This window comes from Sturnus vulgaris, chromosome 1 (assembly GCF_052056855.1).
Source record: "Sturnus vulgaris isolate bStuVul1 chromosome 1, bStuVul1.hap1, whole genome shotgun sequence".
NCBI classification, from domain to species: domain Eukaryota; kingdom Metazoa; phylum Chordata; class Aves; order Passeriformes; family Sturnidae; genus Sturnus; species Sturnus vulgaris.
Window position 1 is genome coordinate 12,370,856 of NC_142243.1, and position 13,345 is coordinate 12,384,200.

A 13,345-nucleotide genomic window follows, 5' to 3' on the forward strand; every position below is an offset into this window, starting at 1 on the left:
GCTCCTGCAATACCATGAGAGGGATGCAGAGCATATGTCTGAAACACCTCTGAAAGTCCCTTCCAGATTCTGGGTCCTGTTGTGAATTCTCAATTGCACCACTCTCCAAAATTGTTAGGGGATTCACAATTGCACTAAATCCCCTGCTCTACCAGTCTCCACTGGAATAACAAAAACCAAATTGATATTTTTCCAACTGCATCTCTCTTCAAGTTGGTTTAATTACACATAAAAAGGTGTAAACAAGTAGAAAAACATTCAATGATGATTCACTGAATACTTTTGGCTAGGGAGTAACGGGGGTTAACCACTTATTATGACTCGTAGGTTGTGCCTCAATGAAGCCAATAAATTGTACTTTCCTGAGAACACCCAGCCCTAAATTACACAAATAGTTACTCATATGCTCTGCCAACAGTCGAGCACTCAGGTCAGTAAAATACTGGAATTCATTTTGTGTAGCTTGGCACTTTTCACAGTGATCGATCTTTCTTTCTTTCTTGGCAAAGCTCTCCTCTTGGGGTGATTAACAATAACAACAACCAAAAGAAGCATTATAATCTTCCTGCAAAGGCAGGGTTTTAGCTTCCTGCTGCAGGGTAGTGTCAATTGTCAGCATCTTGTTTGGTTTGTTTGGCTGGCTTTTATTCTTCTCTGACATTTAGAGATTATGTGTTTTCCTTTTCCTCCTCCTCATTGCTGGAGCCATCTGTGGGCCTTTACACAGACATATCCATTAGGAATATCAGATAGACAAAGCTAATGTGCACTGGAGTAAGATGACAAGCTCCTTTTCTTAATTAATGCCATCACTGCTGCTCAAATGAGGATTGCAAGCTTCTGAAGTAGTTTGAAAATAAATTATTCTTCATTTCCATGAGCATTTTTCTACCACATTTAGACTGTTCCATAAACTAAACAGTGAGGGGTCTTCAGATCTTGATCCCCTGAAACCACATGTCCAGCTGGGCATTAGGTGGTCTCTGGTCTCAATCCTGGACCTTTGAGCAGTGTGCCCAGTGAGCTCCACCAAACCACCCCCAAGACCCCCCTGCTCAGGACTTTGCACGGGTCCCTTCTGACCAACAAACACTTTGCATGAGATTCTTCAGGTCTGGACAGCAAGGGAACTCAGCAGGATGCCTCTGACTGCCCAGTGGAGAGATGTCTTAGAGCAACCATTACTGCATTCATTCTATGTCCTGAGCTTTCTGTCTGCAAGCTGTAATCAAACAGGATTTCAATCCAAGCATGGAAAACTGACTCCAATAAATACTCAAGACTCAGCTGGAGCAGGTATCCAGAGCTGTGGCTTGGGAATACTTCACAGCTGCAAATGATCTACATGTAGGTGAAAGAAGGAGTGTGAACATTGAGCACATGGACCCCACATATCATATTGGCTAAAAACCCCATTATGTTAAAAGATTTGTGCAGATAGCAGAGATGGGAAAGGGGTTAAAGTCTGTCCTACTCCATCTCTATATGGCAGTATTTTCAGTATTAATTAATGAAGTTGCCAACACCATCTGATCACTGCATCTCATCATTATTATTATTAGCAGCAGCTATCATTTCCGTCGGAGAAACTGAGAATACATTTTTGTATTCAAGTTTTCCTGTTTCCTTACTCCTGCCTCCTACTTCCATGCCATTTCAGCTAAGCTAAATTGTAAAATAGTGTCCTTATAGCTTCCTTTCATTCCTTGTTTCATTTTTGTATGCAAAGTCTGCTTTTCTCATGTGTATTCTGTCAAAAAAAATATTTGGAATGTATGATCATTTCTCTTGATCAATTATCAGGTAGGTGGTGAAGTTTTGAAACATTTTTACTCACTTTTAAATGTGTGCTCCAGGATGATTTGTACGTTTATCTTAGTCTTAATTTCATCAGCTATATATTTTTGCATCTTTTTCCCACATTAGTCTGTAAGTGCCTATGCAGTATTTGTGTAAATATTTAAAATTATTTTAAGAAGAAAAAACAGGAAGTTCAACCTTTAGAAAGTGTGAACATTTTACTTCAGACACACATAGCTTTCAGAATCTCTGTTCCTTTGCATAAGCTTTCATAATTTGAATATATACAAATACCAGACTTTAAAGTAATCCAGCCATTGAATTTCATTTTACTTTGTGAAGACCCTCTATACTTTATTATGTTGAACAAGACATTAATTTATAATATTTAGTATTAAAATCTCTCTCATGTTTACTTATTGCTTGTTACATTGTTAGAATTACAATTTGGTTGATTCTGGGCAAATACATCTAGAAAAGCACATGGTCAAAACTGGGAGATTATTGTTTGGATTGCTTTGGCTTCTGAAAAATTCAGCTATAAATCAGAGCAAAATATTTCTAAGCACACAGACTAATGGTGAGAAGACATCAGAATTCTTTTTTACTAGTTGAAAATGTAATGATTTGTTTAGAGTCTGCATTTAAAAAAGAATTAAAATATTTCACCTGCAATTATATCAAACCTGTAATTTGTCTTAGTTCAAAATTAATCCACATCACCATAAAAATGGCATTAAGGTGTCATGTTCCTTTAGCAACATCTCTCTACTGAGATCCCTGGCTAACAACTGTGCTTCATAGCGTGCTATGATCTGTCTTCTGGCTCAGATGTTGAAGTGTACAGTGATTAAAACACAGCAGGAATGCCTATTCCTCATTAAAGACATTACTGAAAGTCATCCAACTACAAGACTTTGTAGTGGTTCAGAAGACATTACAGCTACATCCACGCTAGCAGGCTAGTGTTGAAATAAACTTTATGACAGAGATTTGATTTGAAATTTCTGCATTGGCATGGAAAGAAAATCATCTACTGTGCTCTGAAACTTGTTTTAAATTTTCGATTAAATATATGCATTTATTTAATCTCTTATATTTTTTTTTCAAAAATATATATGTATATATATGTATTTAATTTTTAATATATATATATGTGTATATATTTAGAGTGTATGAACATATGCTCGATAAATATATTTAGAGGCCAAAAACAAGTCTGTGAACACTCTTAACCTTCTTTTGCTAAGATGAAATAGATTAAACTCTTCACATGCCTTTATGTTGGTTTTAAGTCCTTTAATCAGTACTGTGGACTGTCTCTGAACTGTTTCCTATTTGTCAACACCTTTCTTGAAGCACATATGAATCACCAGCATCACCATCAGTCATAAAGCACTGCTGCTACAAGTATTTTCTCATTTTCATGTGCAAGAGTCTTAGTCCTTTCAGCCATCACACGGAGTCTGGCAGTCTTAGGGGATGACTGATCATTCACCTCCATCAGACCCCTCTCTCTGTGCATTTGATCTGTTCAAATTGGACCACTTCCAAACCATTTCTGGGCAGAGTTCAGGTGCTGAGTATGGGCAAGAGGCCATTTTAAATGGGCTTTTCTCATCTGGAAAACATATTTTGAAGACTAGGAATCTTTCATTTTATATATGAACACAATTGTCTACCCAGATGCCTGAGTCCTTTTCAGAGTAGCTTTTTCTTCAGGACTCTTTCATCCCATATTGTCCTTGCTTCTACATATGACTTTGTCGAGGTTAAAACCCACATTTTTTTGTCTCTCTTTGTGGAGTTAATCAATCCAGATTGTCCAGCATCATAAGACAGGTAAGTTTTTTCTGTTCACCTAACACACTTCCAACTTTCTGCCATTTGCAGGATTTACTGGAGATCATCCTAAGCTTTCTAGATCATTGATAGCATTCAATGAAAAATTAAAATCTCTGAGAATTTTTCAGAAACATCCACTCACTGATGATTAGTCATTTGCAATTTGATGTAGAGTTCCCTTAATTAACAGGTCTTAATCCTTTTAACGAGTTGATAGCATATTGTTCAAGTTCTTTAATCAAAAGGGCATGTGATGTGAAATCAAAAACATAATCGTATTACATGAACACTATTATCTTTATCAGACAAATATTTAATCTCATCAAAAAAGATATTAAGTTGCTTTGACATGATTCATTTTCCTGAACCTCTGTTGATTGGCATAAATTATATTTTCCTTAATTCTTTTTCTTAATTCTTTTAATTAAAGCTCCATAAATCAAGCCCAGTATCAGCCATTCTACTACTACTCACTAAAAAAATATCTCTATTCCTTTGGAATGACTGAAACATGAAAGAATGAACTGTAGTCAGAGGTAGTGAATGATACAAGAAGGAGTGAGGAAATGATATGTGTTTGTTTCTTTAAAGACACTATAACTATAAACAGTTACCTAAAATCAGCATTTCCCCAGATTTAAGTTCCCAAATAATAACTTCATCATTATCACTAGTAATCCCTAAATATGAACTTGATTCAAGTGAAGGACTTTTTAAAGTGTAGAGCAATACTTAAACTTGTGGCATTGAGGAAAGTTTTAACTCAAAAAAACTCATTGCAGTTATATTGCTATTCAAGTGACCTTATATTCCACTAAGGAGGAAATCACTGATATTTAAATTCAATTTTTATTTATATTTATATTTTGATTTTAGAACAAAATAACATAGTCTTATTTTTTATCTGAATATAATTTTATTTTTAAATATCAAATATTCAGTTCATATTACTTTTTAGAAATTGTTTTTTAGCCAGATATGCCAATTTAGGAAGAAAATGAATTTTTATTATGGAAAGATTTCCTGATATTTTTCGGGATTTCTGTTTTTTTCAGTAGACACCAGCTGTTTCATTTCAAATTAGGCTTAGTTAAATTGCATTTTCATTTTGTGAAAGACTGGGCAAATGTAAAATCCTGTTCCTTTGGGCAAAGAAGCAGATAAAATAAGCATGGATATCAAACTCCACTATAACCACAACTTTACAGATAATCAAATGTTGACCTGGCATGACAAAGAATCACAGAGAAATGCTAATTAACAGAAGGAGAAAATGTTAGAGCTATATGCTGACTTTGGCTGGGATGAAGTGAATTTTCTTCACAGTAGCTGGTATGGTGCTTTGGATTTGTGACAAAAGCAGCACTGGCAGCAGAGGGATGTTTCGGATATCGCTGGGCAGGGCTTGAGCCGTGTCAAGGCTTTCCTGCCTCTCACCCCACCAGCAGGGAGGCTGGGGGGCACAAGGAAGGCAAGGGGCACAGCTGGGACAGCTGATCCCACCTGTCTGAAGGGGTATCCCACACCATATGGCTTCATGCTCAGCACGTAAAACGGGGGAAGAAGGAGGCAGAGGATGTTCAAAGCGATGGGGTTTGTCTTCCCAAATCACCATTACGTGATGGAGCCCTGCTGTCCTGGGGATGGCTGAACACCTGCCTGCCCATGGGAAAGAGCAAACGAACTCCTTGTTGTGTTTTGGTTCTGTGCACTGGTTTTACTTTACCCATTAAAATACTTTTATCTCAGCCCACAAGTTTTCTCATTTTTACTCTTCTGATTGTCTCCCCCATCCACTGCAGATGAGTGAGTGAGCGGCTGCATGGGACTGAGCTGTTGGATGGGGTTAAACTATGACAGGCTGGTGGAAAATACAAGGTCAGATGTTAAATTCAGTATTTTACAATGTGTTCTCATTTATTACTTTTATGAAAAGTAGAATTTGATTAATGAAAGTCTTCTCTTTAAATTTTGACATGTCATTATGCTTCAGGACTTCACATCCGAACTGTAAAATGAGATTTCCTAGATCTGATTCACAAGTCCTTCAAGTATTATTAAAGAATGCATATCCTTTCTAAACACATTCAGGATTTAAGTAGAAGTTTAGTTATTATGTGTTAAATAAGACAGAAGAGATTTATCTGATCTTTTTTGCCGTTTGCATTGCTTCCTGAAAAATTTGCTTTCAAAAATTTAAAGGAAACAAGACTGTATCCTACTGAAGAATCAGTACTGTGTCAGTACTCATATCATGATGATTCCACTCACAAAGTCAGCTGTTTAAATCCCTTCAAAATGCCTACACCTTTGAATCCTGAAGGATTAGAATTTAGTGAATTCAGCTTTCCAAATTCAGAGCTGTAGTTACCTAATAAAAGTCCCCTGCCGTTGATGCAAATCCTTCCATAGACTTCAAAGGATTTTGGAGTAAGTCCTAAAGTTACAGATGGTGGATAATTCTCAGTAAATGGCACATCAGACACAAGTGGACCCTTTCTCCCTGCAGGAAACATCAATAAGGCCATTCAAATCCAAAACTGTTAATGCTATAATGATTTCCGAATACTTGATTGTGATTTTTCTTATGACATCAAACGGAAATCTTGTCAAAATATATTAACTATTGACTTGCACCTTTTAAACATACCAAATAAGAGACACATGCCTCTATTATCCATAGGATCATCATGGCTCCATTAGCCCTTTAAATAATACAACATAGACAACAGGTACCACCTTCCCCTGCTGGTTTGGAATCATTGTGTGAAGGCCATGACATCACCTTTGAAAATCACTGAACCTCACTAGGAAGCCCTGGAACCTGTGAACAGTTACTCTTTGGTGACTGCCTCCATGTTCATACTCTGAGTACTAATTTAATTGAGTAAGAATAATAATTCCTTCTGTGAGAAAACCATGAATCACTCGATTTCAGCAATATGAACACGGAATTTCAGCAATATTAATGCCTGAGTTTGAGTCTCTAGAGAGAGGATAAAGGGGTGTGAATAAAATTAAATAAGGAGAAGGTTTTAAGAAAAGATGTGTTTCTGATTCAGCATCCCTAAACTGATTTAATTACTATAACTCAAAAATAGAGATAATGTGAAGGAAATTACAAAGGAGCTGATTAACAGTGTTTCTTACAATACATAGACTTGAGTCTTTGAAGGGAGCTTCTATGAAAGGGCTTTGAAATAAAAAGGTGTCTATCTCCAAGTGGCCTAAGGAGATAGACAGAGATCTCTGAGACTTATTGGGTGGCCTGAATTTGTACAAAGGGAATTCATCCCAGAATTACAGGCCAATAGCAATTAACACGTGTAGTCTGATATAAAAGTTTGAGACTTGATAACAAATGTTTTCATCTTTTAACACGGAAATGTGAAAATTAACCAGCTTCAATACTTTCTTCACAAAAAAGTACTGGATGCATGCCATAGTTATCATATTAATCTTTTCCACAGAGTTACACTGCTTAAAAAAGCAGGATTCTAAAATGTGTTTGATCTTTCTGAGTTAGTAAATACTGGTTTAGAACTACTTTCATTACTCTTTCCTCCAAAATGGCATTTTGAAACTTAAAGAGTCTCACAGACAAAAAATTGCCAAGTTGAGTGCAGAAAGGTATTAAAATGCACTCATTCCCCAAAGTAGTTCAAAACTGCTCCATCTTCTCTCCAGAGCCAGGGATCAAAGAAGAATCATTTCAAATGCAATGAACTTTGAGCCATTTCTTCAGGCAGGAGATCAATACTTCAGTGTGTAGTAAATGTTAACATATTCCAGGGCTAGGTAGAGAACCAGAAACATAATTTTACTAGGCATTCTCCAGACTCATGCTACATTTAGAAATAGAAAACAAGCCTAAAAAATGAGATTTATCTCTTTTAAAGTATAATAGAAGTTTTAATAGGTAGGGAAATAAAAGTCTGTGTCTTAGGGAAGGTAGTCCCCTCAATAGTATCAATCTAGTGACGTGCAGTTGTATGGCTCAGTTACAACAAAGGAACTTTTATGCAAAAACCAACTAAATTTCAGCTTCTTGAAAGTGATTAGAAGTAGGGAGAATATTAAACCAGACATTCACTGATAGAGTGAAAGCACAGGAGTTTACTTTAAAGATTAATACACTATTAGTGTTCTTGTTTACAGGAAGAAACATACATATCTTCACTTAAAAGACAGAGTTAAAGGAATAGAATTTTATAAGAAAGAGGGTGTGCGACCTTTGAAAATCAGAAAAGCTTTTAAGCAAAAGCTGCTAGGTCTATTTGTGATGCTTGCATGCATTCTCACTGGAGTTCTACAATTTTTGGTAATAAAAAGAATTCAAATGTTTGTATAAAACAAACTGTCACCTAAAATCAGATTCAACAATCAGAATTGCTTATTTTTTTTCGGTCCTCTAGAGAGCAATGGGACTTTTTGTGTCTAATTTATATTTTCCTCATGCTTTTAAAGAAAGAAACAGATCATTTCCCAAATTTCCATGTCATCACAACTCCTACTTGGTAAATACTTGATCTAGCTAAAACTAACTGACAGCATATAAGTTATAAATCCTTGATTATTCCTGCAGAATAGGTTTCAAAGACTTTAGCATAGAAACTTCTTATTCTGGAGAAATATTTAAAACTTGCCTTATCTAACCTTTAAAATGTACAGGTACTTGTTATAAATTTTTCAAAATGTCAAAAATTATTTAGTAAAGACCGGAGGTGTTTTTACCACAATATCTAGTAAGGTTGAGATAGTTCCTTTTTAGCACTGCTCCATTCATGTGTTGGTGTCATAACTCAATGTTGGTACAAAACCTGTTGTTTAATATCTGAGTTTTAAAAGACCATGTTATTAATTAATTCTGCTTTATTTTAATATTATAAAGAAATTAATTCACCTTTTCTACTATAATTTACTGATATACAGTCTTTCTTTTTGCATACAACTCACTGTACTTTGTCTTCTCTACAGTTTCTTTTGTACTGTAACTCATTCTGGGGGGCTTATTTGCCAATGGTGCATGGAGAATATTGAGGAGCATTTCACATGCTAGAAAGATGTTGGGATTGTCAGCAATTAAAGTCAGGACAGTGATATTTTAATTTTCATTGTATTTTTCTTTTTTTCCAGAATTGGCTTCTCTCATGATTATGATGAGGATGAAATACAATACAGGAATGAAAGAATTTGCATGATAAAAGTCTCTGGAATAATCATAGAAAATTATTAAATGCAAAGAAAGATTTTGCTGATGCACTAAATCTTTAGTTAGACTTATAAATGAGACATCAGAATCAGAAGTTTTACAATAGTCTTCACTGTCCTTTTGTTTTGGCTTTTCTGTTGCAAAAGAAGAAGAAGAATCTACAATTACAGTGGACTAAGAAGAGAACACTGTGAAAAAATAAACTGAGATCATTCAAATCACACCTGATAGTCCACAAAACAACCATACAGTGCTTTCATCTTATTTTAAATTTGATCGTTCTAGGTTTTTTGGATACTTGAAAATGTCTGTTATTTTTAAAATTAAGCATATTCCAAAATAATATGTAAGATAAAACCTCTTCAGTTCATTTGTCATTGAAACAACAGACAGTCCATCTTAGATTTCACTGTAAATCAAAATATGTTCCCAAATATCACAGTACTAAGCATTCTGGTTGCTTTACTGCTCCTTATCTTTCTTGATGGTCACTCAAATGTATTTTCATGCGAGCTAGTCCAGTTGCTAAATTGAAAGAACATAAGAAAATAATAGTAATGACACTGCTTTACTGTGAGACTCTAAACTAACTTTTGAAAATTTAACAGTGTTCATTTTCTGCTAGAAAATAAACATCAGATTGTTAAAACTATTGACATCTGTAAGGTAGTCAGTTCTCTGCATACAAATAATATCACTTCTTACCAGAGCATCTGTTTCCTTCTCAAGAATAACTCTGAGAAGGTTATTCTAAGCCAAAAAATGTGTCGTGGATCATCAAGAGGAAAAATAAAAAAGTACTGGCACAAGTAAAATTGCATTAAACATAAATTTTAGAAGCTCCAAGGTTTTTAGTTTACCTTAGGATTTGCTCCTAATTTTCTCCTGTAAGATTATCACACTTGCATTTATCTTAAGAATGTTTCGTCCAGTCTGTGAGCCACAAAGCTTGTTGATTCAAAATAGGTTCAAAGAACATTCTAACCTCAAAATACCCATTTAAGTTAATCCAGTCTACTCATCATGATAATTCTCTTAATCACTGACATCATCATCATCATCATCATCATCATCTTCTAATTCTCTCGAGTTTATGGATTTCTCCATTAATAAAGTGCCTTTCGAGTGTCAGAGGTAATTCCCTCTGTCAGAGGCTATGCAATCTCATACCAAACAATCTCAAACTCACTCAAATGTGAAACTTCTCTTGATGTAGGACCTGGAAGCTAGGTGAGATATTAACAGTTCCAAGAGAGAAGTATTTTCTTGATGACTAAGTATTCTGCAGATCAAGGTGCCAGAAAGCTTGTGCAATGACATTTACAGCTTGTGTAGGCTGTGCTCCATGTAGAATCCTCTAGATGACGTGATATGGAAAAATGTGGCTTTGTAGTTAATTCAGACCAAAGCCACCGTGACCTTTGTACTGACTAAAATTTGGAAAGAGATATTCTCTTGTCTCTCTTCACATGGTTCAATCTCAAATAACCAGTTCCTTCATCTTATCCAGCAAATTGTTTTCCAGATACTCATTTCAAATGTGATAAGTCATAAATCTTAAACTCCTATTGGGAATTTAAGGAAATGCAAAAGGAGAAAAAGGAAACAAATGCATAAAAATTGACAATTCAGAACTCTTTGAATTTCAGATTTTTAAATTTCAGCCTTTTTCAATCTTTACTATGAAGTCAGGGCAGTTCCTGCCTCACTGACTGAGGACTCCAGTTCACTTTAATTTTTTTCCAATTTTATTCATAGCAGGAGTAGATAACGTAATTTAATGTAAACACAGAAACTAAACCTTTCCATTCAAAGGAAAATAGTTTCCCTTATGTCCAATACAATAAATTGGTTACATCTCTAGGGGTGATTTGTCAAAACCTTTCACATGCACATTAACTTTGATATTAAAATATTGAATGAAAAGTAGTGGGAAATTCATAAAGACATATCCTTCATTAAATATGGATGTTTAAGGTTAAGTTAGACTCAAAATCCATGAATTATCTGTTTATATTTCTATTAATAATACCTTCATGTTGGTTATAACATTTTTTAGAGCTATAAGAGTTAATTCCACCATTCAGCCCATCAGGATAAAAGCCATCTGGCTTCTGTAAACAACACAAGTTTGGTTTTGGCTGATAAATATCACACAGAGCTGAGAAGGTCCCGTTAACCAACTGCCTTGTCTCTGGTAGTGGCCATCAGCAGACACTTGAGGAAGGAAAGCAGAATTCTTCCAAAGCATTTTCCATTCTCCACCTTCAAGACCTGCTGAGTCACAGATGGTGCAATTGTACCTAATATTTTGCACCTTTTTTTGTTTGTTTGTTTTGTTTTGTCGATCTTTGATTGATTTTTTAACTTACATAACATTTTTATGTGAACAAAGTAATGGGAAAATAAATTCCTCGTTTTTACTATGTGTATAATAAGACTTGTGCTTATTTTAAACCTGATACATTTGGTGCCTCAGTTCTTTAACTGAAGGCACATAAAAAGCACCCTGCTCACTTGTAGCTATCTCTGCACACAATAAAAAATGAGTTATCTCACATTAATATCATGTCAGTATCATTATTCCATGCTGCTTTCATATTTTGTGATTTACTCTAAACCCACATGGTTTTCTTAAGTAATACATATTAAATTACCATGAAGCATTTCTGGATTCTGTTATCTTTCTCTGCACTCCAAACCAAATCTTTGCCAATACCCCAGATTCCTTATTAAATACACTTTTATATTACACAGGACAAGAAGGGCCCTTACACTTTCATATATTAAACAGGTGGCCTTAATTGACACAGCATGCTGTCTTACACTACACAGTAAGCTTAATATCTCCTGCAATGGTTTCGTTTGCTCTTTGCTGCTGTAAGGTGTGAAATGTACATTCACTTAGAGGATGGAAAGCCAACGTATGTGGAGATGAAAGGGGCAAAGTCCTCTTACAAATGTCCAGCTTGGCAAGAGTGTCCTCTCTGCTGTTTATATAGCTCCTCCACAAAGCATTCTACAAACTAATCGGTATGAACAGAAGATCCAGCTCTTCCCATGGAATGAAAATATTCATTCCAAGTTAATTGGAATAGTTTTCTTCATTTGGTGTGTTGATTTGGATAAGTAAGATGCAGGGATGTGAAATAACAATTTAGTCCCTCATGTCTCAGCTATCAAGAAGAGTGACAGCATTGCAGGGGCTCGCAGGTGCTCTGGAGTTTGTTCTCAAAATGTTCTCAATATTTGCTCTCTTCTCAGGCACCTTGCAGCCATTTTCTTCTCACTGCAGCTGTCTGAAATAGAAGGGATTTCCTTCAAAGTCTCAAAGCTAGTTAGATTTGAACCAAAACCTGAACTATTTAGATTGACTCTGTGGAGCCTTACAATACCACAAGGAGCTGCTGGTTTGACAGCCTGTGCACACCTTTTCAGCACTTTCTCTTTGTTCACCCCTCCCTTGAAACAAAAGGACAGTGGAGTTGGCCTGCTTGAACAGACTTGACTAGCTTAGCATTTTCCTTCAAACGAGCATCCTCACATATGCACCTTAATCAACAAGTAGCCACAAGGGAGGCTGAGTCAATGCTACTCATCACCTCAGCTTTCCTCAGCCCCTTGAATGTTCCTAGCCTTTACACTTACTCCATATGCTGACAGAAATCAGAAATACAGAAATCTTTTAAAGGAGCCAGCCTAATCCTTTCCTTCAAACTACTGCTGTAATTGAAGTTCCTTCACTTAAGGCTCTGCTGTGTTCTATACCTTTTCAAATTTAAAAATTCTAGAATGCAGCCTTTTGCTCACAGCCTCAGCAAATTAGAAGGTTTCCAGTTAAAAAAAAAAAATATATATTTACTTAAAAAATTATACTATCCCTGAGGTATGTCTAAAAGACATGTTGATTTCATCCTTTTCTTTAGTTATGCCATTTCCTCAGCAGTATTCTTGCAGAACCAGCAGGAAAAAAAAATGTAATGACTGGGTCAAATGCTGAAGAAAGAATTTGCAGCCTTTTTACTGAAATCTTTCAGCACGCAGACTCAGCATGATGAAAACCATTGAATTTTTTCAATGCCTAACTGGTGTTTTCATTACTGCATTTCTATAGCAATGCTCTCCATCTCTACCTTCATACATGCCAACTGTCCCATTTTCAGCTAGACAATTCTCATTTTTCTTATCAGTTTTTGGCTGTCACATGCTTTATCTGTCTTGTTTGTTTTGTTTGCCCATGCACATTGCTGCAGTCGAGGCAGCTAACAGCCACACTTCTGTGCAACAGGCCTGGATTATTGGAGGGTGCTGAGTTTGGGGCAGGCTGAATTAAGATGAGTTTTGTTTAATCTGTTCAGATTGAGGGTGCAGGGTGTGGCTAGCTTTTCAGTCTTGTGGTTGTTAGCACTGTACTAAAGATAGCTTCAAAGCAAGGCAAAACCTCATGGCATACTCTGTGCACAGCCTTTGTGTAATATAAGTTGAAAA